The sequence below is a fragment of the Labeo rohita genome, chromosome 19, assembly GCF_022985175.1.
Source record: "Labeo rohita strain BAU-BD-2019 chromosome 19, IGBB_LRoh.1.0, whole genome shotgun sequence".
Classification (NCBI taxonomy): Eukaryota; Metazoa; Chordata; class Actinopteri; order Cypriniformes; family Cyprinidae; genus Labeo; species Labeo rohita.
Window position 1 is genome coordinate 33,880,310 of NC_066887.1, and position 15,733 is coordinate 33,896,042.

General features: G+C 33.9%; 1 protein-coding gene across 4 annotated transcripts in view; it reads left to right on the top strand.

Moving 5' to 3' along the window:
- The window catches only part of hycc1 (hyccin PI4KA lipid kinase complex subunit 1), a 59,631-nt gene that overhangs the window by 14,600 nt on the left and 29,298 nt on the right, over positions 1 to 15,733 (top strand). The window contains exon 1 of one of the 4 annotated variants that reach the window (XM_051136978.1): positions 422 to 498. The exons of the other annotated variants lie outside the window; for them this stretch is intronic. The gene's annotated coding sequence lies outside the window, so the exon portion shown is untranslated. Of the gene's footprint in view, positions 1 to 421; positions 499 to 15,733 lie in introns of those variants that run through there. 4 annotated transcript variants of the gene reach the window in all.

Genomic DNA, 15,733 nt, shown 5'->3' on the forward strand with positions numbered 1-15,733 from the left:
CATTCGTCTGTAATCCATCAGTCCCTTAGGCTCGCTGAAGTACGCTGATAAAAGCCATTTCAGACGGGTTTCCTGCCATTATTGTGCCGTGTGTAGGAGTGGAAGTGTTTTAATGGGCTCTTCTGTGTCTGGATGTTTTGAAAGCATGTCCTCAGGGTCGTTTCGGGTCAGCGAGGGTCACGTCTCCTCATTTGCGGCAGAATCGTGTCAGATCCTGCGGGTTTTCCTCTCTGCGGTTGTGGGGTTTTTTTGTTAAACGTGTGGATGGCATGCGTCTGGCAGCACCGGTCGAAGCAGACGGGGCAGATTTCCCTCACACCCCTCTGAAAACCAGTCTCTTGCGCTCTGATTGGCCCTCGTGCAGACTGGCCCTCACTCTGATTGGCCGCAGGGTGTGAGTGGGTGGGCGGGGCTGACGGGGTTTGAAACAGGAAATGAAGAAACGATGAGGAGGGAGTCACTCTGTGGGATATTTTTCTGTCATTCGGACTTCGGACGGTAAGAGCACTCAAAATAAAGCATGTGTATCTGTCAGGAACAGTCAGGAATGTGAGTGTGTGTTCATGTTTCAGTCAGCATATGTGCGCTCGGGTGAGTCACACACACTCAACGGGAGACTGAAGTGTGTGTGGCGACTCGAGCGAGTGTGTTTGAGCTGCCTGCATGTCAAAGTAATCTAGCATATCTTAATCTCTTTGGTTTTTGTGGGTTTTTTTCTTATTAGGTATTTGTGAAATAGCACAAGAGGTTTAACGTGCATATAAAAGCACATTAGTTTAAAACCAAAAGAACAGATGGACAGGTTTGATGTTGAAATGCGAGGTTGTTTGTTCCTCAGAACCAGTCTGATGACTTTCTACATTTTCTTTGTGCTGATTTTGTGGTAAAGTCAAGGTGAAAGTGTTAAACACAGCTGATAGTACTGCACTTTTAGAGCCAAATTACAGTATTTTTTTCAACAGATTGTGTTTTGTGGGGTTGTTCTTGTTAAGGTTTTGTGTAACAGTGCACATATTGGCAGGTTTTGTGACTTTGCATTTTCTTTTCTGAGTTTTGTCATAAAATTGTGGTAAAACATGTTAAACTGAGCTGATAATAAATACTACGCTTTTACTGGTAGATTATATGATTTGATGCAATTTGTTTGTAGTAGATCGTTTTCTTTTTGGTCATATGATTTTGTGGTAGAAATTATGGTAATTATACTAATGGTACTAAACGTTTACTGGTAGTTTAAATTATAGTTGAATTACACTAATTATTCAATAGATCTTCCTGTTTTGTGGGCTTTTAAGTGCACTTAAGTGCTCTTATTGGCAGGACTATTTCCTTTACATTTGCTTTATTTGTGGTAAAATGTGTTAAACAGCCGATAGTGCTACGCTTTTACTGGTAGGTTAAATTATAGTTGGATTATGCCGATTATTTATTATATTGTTTTTGTTTTTTTTATTCCTCTCAAGTGAAATATTGCACTTGATAAATGTTAACTTAAATCTAAGAGGTTTAAACCAAAATAAAAAAGCATATATTTTTATATATTTTTTTATACATATATTTTTTTACAACTACACTGTAAAAAACAATTTGTTGAGTCAACTTAAAATAATTTGTAACCTGGCTGCCTTAAAATTTTAAGTTCAGTCAACTTGAAATGTTAAATTATACTAAGTGACAACTTAGATATTTGAGTTGAATCAACTTAAAATTGTTACTTTTTTTACAGCTTAACATTTCAAGTTGAATAAACTTATTTTAGTTGACTGAACATAACATTTTAAGGCAGCAGGGTAACAAATTATTTTAAGCTGACTTAACAAATTGTGTTTTTTATTTTTTCCCAGTGTAGATGGGATGTTATTTGTTCCTGAGATGTCTGATGACTTTTTATATTAACTGTTGATTTTTGTGGTAAAATTCTAGTGAAGGTTTGGTAAAATGTGCTAAACGGAGCTGATTGTACTACACTTTTACCGGCAGATTAATATATAGTTGAATTATGCAATGCTTTTTAATAGATCTTTTTGTTTTATAGGTTTTTCCTAAGTGTTTGTGAAATATTGGCAGGTTTTTCACATTTTCTTTGCTAATTATTTTTTTTTTTTTTGTGGTAAAATGTTGGTAAAATGTGTTTAATTGAGCTGATAATAAATACTACACTTTTACTGGTAGATTATATGATTAGATGCAATTTGTTTTTAGTAGATCTTCTTGGTTTTGTGGGTTTTTATGAATAGATGGACAGTTTTTGGGGTTGTTTTCTTTTTGGTCATTTGATTTTGTGGTAGAAATTATGGTAATTATACTGATGGTACTAAACTTTTACTGGTAGTTTAAATTATAGTTGAATTACACTAATTATTCAATAGATCTTCCTGTTTTGTGGGCTTTTAAGTGCACTTAAGTGCTCTTATTGGGAGGATTATTGCCTTCATATTTACATTATTTGTGGTAAAATTCTGGTAAAATGTTAAAAAGCTTTGATTTGATTATGCCAATTATTTATTTATTATTTTGTTGTTTTGTGTTTTTTTTTTTTTTCTTGACCCCTGTCAAGGGTTTGTGAAATATTGCACTTGGTAAATGTGAACTTAAATATAAGAGGTTTAAACCTAAATAAAAATGCATATTTGTTTACAACTAAATGGGAGGTTGTTTGTTCCAGAGAACTAGTCTGATGACTTTCTACCTTTTTATGTACTGATTTTGTGGTAAAATGTTAAATGGAGCTGATAGCACTACATTTTTCCTACATGAAGTCATAGTCAGATTATGCAATATGTTTTTAAAATAGTTATTCATCATCTTGGTTTTGTTTTTTTTTCCTTATTAAGGGTTTGTGAAATAGTGCAGTTATTGCCAAATTTAAATATGAACTCGAATATAAGAGGTTTAAAGCACATGGCAGATTTGTTTAAATCTAAACAGTAAGCAAGTGGATGAGCACATTTAATATTAAAGGATTAGTTCACTCCCGGAACAAACATTTACAGATAATGTACTCACCCGCTTTTCATCCAAGATGTTTATGTCTTTCTCTCTTCAGTTGTAAAAAAATTTTTTTTTTGGAAAACATTTCATGTTTTTTTCTCCATATAATGGACTGATATGGTGCCCTGATTTTGAACTTCCAAAATGTAGTTTAAATGCGGCTTCAAAGGCTCTAAACAATCCCAGCTGAAGAAGAAGGGTCTTATCTAGAGAAACGATCAGTCATTTTTTTCAGGAAATAAAAATTTGTATACATTTTAAGCACAAAAGCTGGTGTAGCACAGGTTCTGAGATGTGCGTTCACAACATACTATTGAATCACGTTGAAAGGTCACGCCGAACGTAGGCGGATCTACAGACCCAGTGTTTACAAAGCGAACGCACAAAGACTAAGAAAGTGCAAGTAGGGTCAAACACTGTTTACAAACCAAAAGGTACAACGTTGTTGGGCAATTCTAAAGTTGTAGGAGAAAATAAGATGGAGTTTTTCGCCGTACTCAGTACAAAGATGATGAACTTAGACGTGATTCGTAGCGTTGTAGACGCGCATCCCAGAGCCTGTGCTACACAAGCTTTTGGGCTTAAAGTATATAAATTTTATTTTCCAAAAAAAGTGACCGATCGTTTCGCTAGATAAGACCCTTCTTCCTCGTCTGGGATCATTTAGAGCCTTTTGAAGCTGCATTTAAACTACATTTTGGAAGTTCAAATTCAGGGCACCAATCAAGTCCATTATATGGAGAAAAATCCTGAAATGTTTTGCTCAAAAAACATAATTTCTTTATGACTGAAGACAGAAAGACATGAACATCTTGGCAAGGAGGTGAGTAAATTATTTGTAAATTGTTGTCCTGAAAGTGGACTTCTCCTTTAAATAAAGAAAAAGACTTTTTTAACATTTTAAATTCAAGCATATTCTTGGTCCTCATTATCGGGCAGTCTACACTCGAAGTTCTCTTTAACTGAAAAATACGCATTTTCATCCATTGCATGGTTGCGATAACATTAGTTCACAATTTTAAAGTTCAAAAATGCTTTATTGACTGATGTTTCATAGATGTTCAGTTGTTTTCTATATGACATTTGTAAATGCAGACAAGGAAATGATATGCACTATGTGCACAGTACAAATATTTTGAGCATGTCTTATTCTGTCCCTTATTTTCCTATAAGGAATCACAATTGTCCTTTATTTTTCTTTTGTGAAGTTGGCAACCCAATGCAAATGTGAACTCAAATTTAACAGGCCTAAACCAAATAAACATGCATATTTGTTTAAAACTAAATAGTAGATGAGTAGATAGACACATCAAAGGTTGAAATGGGAGGTTGTTTATTTGTGAGAACAAAACTTTCATCCAGCACTTTATATAATATTGGATTTGTAAGTATATCGACTTTATTTGGATACATACTTTACTCTCAAAGCAATATATATATAGCAAATCTCAACTGCTTGATCACTTTTAGCACAATGTAACTTTTAATGTGTTTGTGTTTTACCTGATAAATGCAACTACATTAAGATATTAAAATATTATAAATGTAAACATCATGATTTTCTGTAAAGCTCCTTTTGAAACTAGTGTGAAAAGTGCTGTACATATTAATGTACTAGATTAAATCATAGTCATATTGTGGTAAATAAACAAAGGAGTGGGAGAATAATGGGTGTTTCCATTCTGTGCAGTTTTGTGAGTTTCTGTTTCATCTGATTCAAAAGAAACTGGCTCTGCAAACATTACTGTATCATGAGAAGCTGATGTTTGTCACCATTCCTGAAACCCGTTGGCCGGGCGCTCGTCGTCAGATTTCCTGCGCTTGCAGTTTTCCTTTCCTGAGGATGCAGGAGTGTTGAGTCGATATGATTGAATCATCTTGTCAACATCTCGGCTCTCTCAGCGGACCGCTTCTGTCTTGTTATCGGCCTAAAGCGATTTGATCCAGGTTGATTTGATTTTAGGTGTGTGGTGGTTTGAGGTTTGTCTGGAAAGGAAGATCCACAGCTCGTCTGGCAGAAATCTGGGTTGTGGCCGGCGGCGAATGGATGTTTTTAGATCTGGTTGTTTCGCTCCTGTTTTAGACTGCGGCGCTCATGCCAACAGAGATAGACGTGTTGTGGTTTCGCAGCGAAACTGTCTGATTTCATGTTTTTTTTTTTGTGATCATGTGACAAAATAGCACATATAAAGTGTGACAGGAAATTTTGAGAGCCTGTTAAAAGAGTTTGCATGTTTTAATGTTCTTTAATACAAAATACAACTTAGATTTAATGGATAATTTGCAGTATAATGATCTTTTTAGTGGTCTAGTAATATATTGTACATTATATTATCATGAGTTAGGGGTGTAACAATACACTCATTTCACGGTTTGGTTCAATACACTAACCCGGTCTCACAATATGATGCTTTAACTAAAGCCAAACTCATAAAAACAACTATATGATATAATATATAATATAATGTAATATAATATAATATAATATAATAATGTGATCATATTGTAGTATTTTTGTGTTTTGATATTGCCATAAACACTGCTCTATATATGTTTTATATTGATATTATTATTATTATTATTATTAAATAGTATTTACATTTATTTTTTTAATTGGTATTATTTTTATTATTCACATTAAAATAATGAATAATAAATTCATTTGTTTAATTTAGTTTTTTATGTTTATATATGAGTGTGTATATATTTATTATAAAATTTTATATAGATTTGTGTTGTTGTTTTTATTATTAACGTTAAAATAATTAGTAATATATTTTTTACATTTATATTAATATTAATATTATCTCGATAATTTTGTTCCATTTTAAATTTTTTTTTAATTAATTTTTTAATGTTTTAATTAAATTTATAATAATTTTAAAGGATAACTAATCCATTGAATTAATATTTTTACAATTTAATAATTTAAAAAGTAATATGATTTTGTTTTCCTGAAGTTTTGTGCTGTCTGTTTTATTTATTTATTTATTTATTTATTTTCAGTTTTTTTTTTTTATTGGTTTAATACGATATCTAATAATTGTAAAGTATAACTAATCAATTGAATTAATATTATTATTATTTTTTTATTTTTTATTTATTTTTTAACAATTAAATAATTTTAAAAAAATGTAATACGATTTTGATTTCCTGAAATAATTTTTGTGCGGTCTGTTTTTAAAATTTTTTTTTTTTATTCAATTTTTGGTGTTTTGATTACATTTCTAATAATTGTAATGGATAGCTAATCAATTGAATTAATAACATGTTTACAATTGATTAATTTTTTAAAAATTTAATACGATTTTGTTTTCATGAAATTTTGTGCGGTCTGTTTTAATTTTTCTGAATTCAGTTTTTGGTGTTTTAATTAAATTTGAAATTTATTTGAAAGGATAACTAATCAGCTGAATTAATAACATTTTTACAAGAAAAAAATTGTAATGTTATATGATTTTTTTTTTTTTTTCCCCAGAAATTGTGCCGTCTTTTTATTTTTTCTACATTATATTTTTTACGTTTTGCATTACTTTTATACACTCTCGTGGCCTTAAAAAAAGTTTTTCATTTAAAATAAAATCTGTTCCTTTATCTCTAAAACGACTTTAGTTCACTGATGATGTCATCAAGGCCTCTCGTGACCCCTCCCCCTCCATTCACTTACAGCAGCTCCTCTTCTCCTGATCCAGTCACCTGCAGACAGACAAAATCAAGTCATTTCCAATATCTTATTTCAATATATCAGGTTGCAGAAATAAAATAGGTTGCCAGCGGCATTTCAGATTGACTTCGGCCTCTTTTAACATCTCTCTCTGTGTGAATGGAGCTGCTGCTGTGCAGGAACGTCTCAAGTGTTGTCGTGTAGGTTGGTCTGTGGTGGCAGGTAGCGCTTTACCGTCTGCAGGGATTGTCGAGGACTCTCATTAACGTCTCGACACCCCGTATATTCGCAGTGAGCCGCAGCAGGGGTGCAGTATTTACCTCTCCGTGGGCTTTAATCAGACTCTCTGCAGTAATTCAGGAGTCTGAAGTCTCTAAGTCTCAGAATTGAGCTCTAATGATATGTTTGTCGTGCTGCTGCATCTAAAAAGCCTGTAGTTTCCGTCAGATGAGAAGTGAACGGCGGCGTCTGTCGCTGGAGATTGAATATTTACGGTTTCCATTATGGAGCAATCAGAGGAGGAGAGCTTTAGTGCTCGTGTAATGATCTAAATGAGCTCTCTTTCTCTTCTGGCGCTTCTATGTACTGTCAGCAAGATACTGAACTGTAGAATCCTATGACATCTGTTTTTTTTTTTTTGCACAAGTTGTGTTTTAGTTTTCTTCCAAATTGTTTTATTTTTTCCCCAAATTCCGTTTTATTTCTTTCCAAATACTTTTATTTTTTGCCTAATTCCCCTCCCCCAAAATTCTGTTTTATTTTTTTTCCGCAAATTCAGTTTTCTCCCCAAATTGTTTTCTTTTTTCCCCCCAAATTCTGTTTTATTTTTTATTTTTTGCAATTTCAATTTTCCTCCCAAATTCTGTTGTATTTTTTCCCAAAATTCTTTTTAATTTTGCCCTTTTCTTTTGACTTTTGTTTTATTTTTTCCTAAATTCCGTTTATTATTATTATTATTATTATTATTATTATTATTATTATTATTATTATTATTATTATTATTATTATTATTATTTTGTAAATTCAGTCTTCCCCTAATCTTTTTAATTTTGTTTTATTTTTTCCCTACATTCTGTTTTATGTTATATAATAATAATAATAATAATAATAATAATAATAATAATTATTATTATTATTATTGTTGTTGTTGTTGTTGTTGTTGTTGTTGTTGTTATATAAAATAAAACAGAATGTAGGGAAAAAATAAAACAAAATTTGGGGGAAAAAATACATTTTAATTTTTCTGCAAATTCTGTTTTATTTTATTTTATTTATTTATTTTGCAAATTGAATTTGTGAGGAAAAAGAACACTAAAACAGAATTTGAGGGGAAAATTAAATTTAATGAATAAATTAAATTAAATAAATAAATAAATAAATAAATAAAAAAAAGAACTTTGGGGGAAAAGGAAAAAGAAGTTGGGCAAAAAAATATAACAGAATTTGGAGAAATTAAAAACTGAATTTAAGGAAAAAATAAAACAAAATTGTTTTACCCCCAAATTCTGTTTTATTTGTTTTCGCAAATTAATTTTTTTTCCCTCTCAAATTGTTTTTTTTTTCACAAGTTCTGTTTTATAATTTACAGTTTTAATTAATTCTTTGTAATTTAAGTTTTAATGGTTTAAATACATTGTAAGAATTTTTAATGATTGATCAACATTTTTAAAATTTATAAAAAAAAAAAAAAAGTAATATTTTGTTTTAATGAAATTCTATGCTGTCTGTTTTAATTTTCCTAGATTCAATTTTTAACGTTTTAATTAAATTGGAATAATCTGAAAGGACGTCAAATCAATTAACATTTAAAAAAATTATAAAACATTTTGCAATAATCAGACCCTATAATTTTGTATTAAATTAAATATTTTTATTTATTTATTTACTTTTTAATCTTTTAAATTGCAGTCTATTTTATTTATGCATTCATTTATTTTGGTTCTGCACAATAGACTTTTAGTGTTAAAATGAAAACATGGGCAAAACTTTTTAAACTTTTTTTTAAATGTTTTAATAAACTTTATTATTACTATTATTGTTTTAGTTTTTTTCCAAATTGTTTTATTTTTTCCCCAAATTGCGTTTTATTTCTTTCCAAATACTTTTATTTTTTGCCTAATCCCCCAAAAAAAAAAAAAAAAAAATTGTTTTATTTTTTTTGCAAATTTTTTTCTCCCCAAATTGTTTTCTTTTTTTTTCCCCAAATTTGTTTTATTTTTTATTTTTTTTTTTCCTCCCAAATTCTGTTTTTTTTTTTATTTTTTTTAATTTCAGTTTTCCTCCCAATTTTTGTTTTATTTTTTTTATTATTATTATTATTATTATTATTAAAATTCTTTTTAATCTTGCCCTTTTCTTTTTAATTTTGTTTTATTTTTTCCCTACATTCAGCTTTATTTTTATATAATAATAATAATAATAATAATAATAATAATAATAATAATAATAATAATAATACTAATAACTTTTTTTAATGTTTTAATAAACTTTATTGTTATTATTATTATTATTATTATTATTATTATTATTATGAGATCATGAAAAGAGCCCTAAATTTGATTTGTTAATCCGAACTGAAACTGTAAGGTCAACCTGACTTTTATTTTGGCCCCAAGTCCATATCACAAGTTAATTAATTGTACTTTTGATTTATTCATTTGATTTATTCATCCAAATTTGGTCAAATTCTGGGACTTTTTTTTCACGACTGGATTCTGCAATTCTGTCAGTGTTTTCTGCATTGCGGAAATCCTAACGCCCTCCTGCTGTAAAGCAGCCAAAATGAGGAATAGAGTGTTATATATGTACTGCGTGCTGATGTGTCTGTAGGTTCATATGGAGGTTCAGCTCTTGTGTTCTGGATCTCCACACACGTCTGACTCACTCAGTTCCTCCATGACGCATCCTATAAATATGCCCCATCAGCGCGGCGCGGGTCGCTGACTTCTGGGCTCTTCTTCTGTACTTTCAGCTCTTGGCAGAGACTATTTTTGGTCAGGCTTTTGTGATGTGGAAGTGTTCAGGGATAGTTTGCGCTTGCTTCTCAACCCTCGACTTCAGTTTGGTGTGATACGATGCAGGAAAAGCAGTCGATTTGCACCTTTTTATTGTTGAAATTCAAGGGTTTGTTTGCTTACAGGTCGTTTATGTCATTAAATCATCATTTCTCTGCCTCAAATGGACATGAAAGAGCTTAAAAGTAGTCCTTGAGTAGTACTTTAAGTAGGGATGAACAAGGTGCTGAATGTATTTTTGTTTGACTGTTGTTTTATTGGTGTTTTCAGGTTTATTAAGTTTTTATCTGATCTCTGAGGGTTTCTCTGCGCTCTTGACTTTGCTGGACTGAACCTGAGACGTGTCTAATGTTAGCATATGGGGCTTTGTGGTTTGAGTGGATGCTGCTTCCTGTTTCCTGTAGCGTGTGTAATTCAGCCAGTGGCATAGAGCGAACTGTTCATTTATCTTGCCACGTAGATGCAGTTGTTTAGTGCATTTTTAATTGAGAATTTTATGTAAATCTTCAAATGTTGACGATCTGATTCAATGATGAGTGGACAAAGACACAAAAACTGTCTCCTGGTCTCTTTCTGTTCTTTAGTCTGCTGTTTTTTTTCTTTTTTCATCCATGCATCATCCCTTTTTTGCCTTTTTGTATCATCCTTCTCTTTTTTTGTATTTTGTTTTGAACCATCATTGCAAACTTTTTTGGCATCCGTTTTTTTTTTGCCTCTTTCCATCCTTCCATCCATTCTTTTTTTTGCCTTAATTCATCCATCCATTCATCCATCCTTTTTTCTCTTTTCATCCATCCATCCAACCCTTTTTGCCTCTTTTCGTTTCAATCCATCTATCCCTTTTTTGCCTCTTTTCATTAATCCATCCCTTTTTTTTGGCTCTTTCCATCCATCCATCCCTTTTTTGCCTCTCCATCCATCCATCCATCCATCTTTGCCTTTTTCTATCATCCATTTATTTCTTTTGCCTCTTTCCATCAATCCTTTTTTGCCTTTCCATCCAACTTTTGCCTCTTTCTATCCATTCATCTCTTTTACTTCTACATCCATCATCCACCTGTCCATCCATCCCCTTTTTGCCTCTTTTCATCTATCCATCCATCATCCATCTTTTTTTCTTTCCGTCCGTCTGTCCATCTATCCCTTTTTTCTCTTTTCATCCATCCATCTTTGCCTCTTTCTATCATCCATTTATTTCCTTTGCCTCTTTCCACCCGTACCTTTTTTTTGCCTTTCCATCTGTTCATCCACCTTTGGCCTCTTTTCATCCATCCGTCCATCCATCTTTTTTGCCTCTTTCCGTCCGTCTGTCTGTCCATCCCTTTTTTGCCTCTTCATCCATCCATCCATCCGTCCATCCATCCATCATCTATCTTTTTTGCCTCTTTCCGTCCGTCTGTCCATCTATCCCTTTTTTCCCTTTTCATCCATCCATCCATCTTTTGCCTCTTTCTATCATCCATTTATTTCCTTTGCCTCTTTCCACCCGTTCCTTTTTTTTTGCCTTTCCATCTGTTCATCCAACTTTTGCCTCTTTTCATCCATCCGTCCATCCATCTTTTTTGCCTCTTTCCGTCCGTCCGTCAATCCGTTCATCCCCTTTTTTTGTCTCTTTTCTTCCAGCCATCTGTTTTTTTGCCTCTTTCTATGAATCTTTCTATTCATCCATCCATCCACCTGTCCATACATCCCTCTTTGCCTTTTTATTCATCCATCCCTTTTTGCCTCTTTCTGTTCGTCATCCATCCATACCTTTTTTCTTTTTTCCTCTTTTCGTCCATCCATCTATCCATCTTTTTTTGCCTGTTTTAATCCACCCATCCTTCCATCCATCCTTGCCTTATTCTATCTATCTGTCCATCCATCTTTGCTTTTTATCTATTCGTCCATCCATTCATCTGTTCATCTTTCTATCCATCCATCCCTGCTTTATTTTATCCTTCCGCCCAAACATCCATCCATCCTTGCTTTATTTCATCCATCCGTCTGTCTGTCTGTCCATCAGTCCATTCTTTTATCCATCTGTCTGTCTATCCATCTTTGCTTTATTTTATCCATCCATTCATCCATGTGTCTGTCCGTCTTCCATCCATCCAACAGTCCGTCCATCCTTGCTTTATTTTATCCATCCATCCATCCTTTACATTATTTTATCCGTCCGTCCATCTGTCCATCAATCTATCCTTCCATTTATTCTTCTGTCCATCATCCATGTCTGTCCGTCCATCCTTGCTTTTTTATCCGTCCGTCCCTCTGTCCATCAATCCATCCTTCCGTCCATCCGTCCATCCATCCATGCGTCTGTCTGTCCATCCTCCATCCTTCCATCATCCATCCTTGCTTTATTTTATCCATCCATGAGTCCATCCGTCTGTCCATCAATCTATCCTTCCATCCGTCTATCTGTCCATCTGTCCATCCTTCCATCCATCCTTGCTTTATTTTAGCCATCCATCCGTCCGTCCATCAATCCATCCTTCCTTCCATCCATTCATCTGTCCATCCATCCATGCATCTGTCTGTCCATCCTCCATCCTTCCATCCATCCTTGCTTTATTTTATCCATACATGCGTCTGTCCATCTGTCCGTCAATCTATCCTTCCGTCTGTCCATCATCCATCCCTTGATTTTATCCTTCCTTCGTCCGTCCATCCTTCCTTCCATCCGTCCATCTGTCCATCCTTCCATCCTTTCCTTATTTTATCCATCCATCCTTGCTTTTTATCCGTCCGTCCATCTGTCTGCCCCTCAATCCATCCTTCCAGCCATCCTTCCATCCTTCCAGCCATCCTTCCATCCATCCAGCCATCCTTCCATCCATCCAGCCATCCTTCCATCCATCCATCCTTCCATCCATCCTTCCATCCATCCTTCCATCCATCCTTCCATCCATCCATCCATCCTTGCTTTATTTTATCCATCTGTCCGTCCATCAGTCTGTCCATCAATCCATCCTTCCATCCATTCATCCGTCCATCTATCCATGCGTCTGTCGTCCGTCCTCCATCCTTCCTTCCATCCATCCATCCTTGCTTTATTTTATCCATCTATCCATGCGTCCATCCATCCGTCCATTAATCTATCCTTCCGTCTGTCCATCATCCATCCCTTGATTTTATCCTTCCTTCGTCCGTCCTTCCTTCGTCCGTCCGTCCTTCCTTCATTCCATCCGTCCATCTGTCCATCCTTCCATCCTTTCCTTATTTTATCCATCCATCCTTGCTTTATTTTATCCGTCCGTCCATCCGTCTGTCCCTCAATCCATCCTTCCAGCCATCCTTCCATCCATCCATCCATCCATCCATCCTTGCTTTATTTTATCTATCTGTCCATCCATCAGTCTGTCCATCAATCCATCCTTCCATCCATTCATCTGTCCATCTATCCATGCGTCTGTCGTCCGTCCTCCATCCATCCTTGCTTTATTTTATCCATCTATCCATGCATCCATCCATCCGTCCATCAATCTGTCTTTCCGTCTGTCCATCCATCCATCCATCCCTTTATTTTATCCTTCCTTTGTCTGTCCATCTGTCCGTCCGTCTGTCCATCCTTCTATCCATCCAACCTAGCTTTATTTTGTCTGTCCGTCTGTCCATCCATCCATCCATCTGTTCATCCTTCCATCCATCCTTGCTTTATTTTATCCATCTCTCCGTCCATCCATCCATTCATCCATCCATCCATCCTTGCTTTATTTTATCCATCTCTCCATCCGTCTGTCCATCCATCCATCTTTGCTTTCTTTTATACGTCCGTCCGTCCATCCTGTTTCCACTCGTTCGTCCCTTTCACTCTTTCTCTCTATCTCTCAAACACACACACGCACTCTCTCTCTCGGTTTCCCATCTGCTGGCATCTAGTCCGTTAATCTGTTTGAATGTGGATTACAGTTCCAGGATCAGTGTAGTAACAGATATCGTCCATCCGTCTCTACGAGGTCAAAGGTCGCCCGTATTTAAATTCCTCAAATGACTCGTCAGCTGATAAACAAGGGCTGTTGAATTAATAATTAACCACTTAGACACCAAACATTTCTCCATTCAGCGGCGTCAGCTGATTGTCCATCCAGAGCTGATTGTTTAAAATAACTCTGAATCGGGCTGTTCGACCACCATAGAAGGAAACCAGAGCAAAATCCCTTTCCTGGAGCGGAAAGCCGTTCCTGGCACTGGAATCTCTTAATCCAGTCGCTGGTGTTCAGGATAAGACTCACACAAGCTGTGCAACAGTTTATTAATCCATAAGCGGGGAAAGGAGGGGCCGTTCAGGCTAATCAATAAAGCCCAGAATGAATGAGTGTTTACAAAGTCTCTCTGTCTCTCTCTCGGCTTTCGATTTCTCTCTACACTAATTAAAGAGCGTTTTGAGAGCTGCAGACTAATGGCTGTCAGACACGTTGACTGTAAGACGCCATAGAGGTTATAAACAGACCTGAGTGACTCACGCATGATATGACGGGGGAACGGACAGAACTTTTGGGCAGAGAGACAAAACGAGAGGAAAAACTGACCACAGTAAGTTAGTGTGAGAGAGAAAGACAGAAGTAGTGGATGAACATTAGACCAACGGAAAATGAGTGAGAGAATATAAATATAGCTTTCAAATGGATCCTTTGTCAGAAATGAAGCAATGGGATTTTTCTTGATAAAGTTATGAAGAAGTCTCTTCTGCTCACAAAGGCTGCATTTATTTGGTAAAAATACAATAAAAATAGTAAAATATTTTTACTATTTAAAACAGCTGTTTTCTATGTGAATATATGTTATTGTAATTTATTTTCCGTGATCAAAGCTGAATTTTCAGCATCATTACTCCAGGCCTTACTATCACACAATCCTTCAGAAATCATTCTAATATGCTGATTTTCAGTTCAAGAAGCCAAGAAAGTTCAAAAGAACAGCGCTTATTTGAAATGGAATTTTTTTAGAAACATTATAATTGTCTTTACTCTCACTTTTTATCAATTATAGTACTAGAATAAAAGTACTAGTTTTTGAACAGTAGTGTTTGTTTTGGAGTTTCAGGTTTGTTGTGGTCTTTCCAGTATTTCCAGTGACGTTGAATCTCTAGCGTCACAAAATAAAAATATGAATTTATAGTCTGAATTTTACCCGTGTTCACAACCAGATGACTCATTTGAGTTTCGGTCTAATGAATCCTTCACTAAATGAACTCGTTAAATCGGTCAGAGAACACTGAATATCACAATTACTTTTTTAATTATTATTTATATTATTAATATATTAATTATTGAATTATTTTAATTTTGCTTTAATTATTTTATTTTAATGTATTTAAATTATTTTTGTTAAAAAAATTAAATATTATTTAAATTATTTTTTTAATTTTAATTATTTATTTTAATTAAATCTATTTTAATATTTTTATTGTTAACAAATAATTAAAGTATTTGAATTTGAATTTTGTTTTTTATTATTTTTATTTTATTTAATTTTTTTTTTTTTTTTTTTTTTTATTATTATTTAATTTATCTTAGTAATTGCATTTTTTTTTTTTTTTTTGTAACTTTGTAGTCTACTACTGTGGAAATTGGAGTACCATTGTTTTTTCATTATTTTAGTAAACATTTCTGTAATCGTGACATACACATCACTGTTGACTATAATTTTAAGAACTTTGTGATATGAAATTCACTACTTTGAATTAAGCAAAATCTGACAGAACTATTTCTTTTTAGTCTGGTCATATAAACAAGTCGGTCGGTATCCATGTTTATTTAACTGGGTAAGATCTGTGTGTTTTTTTTTTTTTTTTTTTCAATTACCGGTTGATTTAATTTGTGGGGATCCCTGGAGTATAAACAGCATCTCTGAGTTTAATTTTGTCTTTACGCTACACATGTTAATCTGATTTTCCTCACCACGCGCCAGAATTTCTCGTGTCCTCGTTTAGAGCGAGGGGTCAGAGGTTAAAGCCACTGTTTTCACTCTCTCTGATTCTCTGAACGCTGTTGCTGCTACTGTACCTTTAAAATATGTTAATGAGCTCTGTTATGATTGGCTGACGTTGTGTAGTTCAGGCTGTTGTTCATTAGAATGC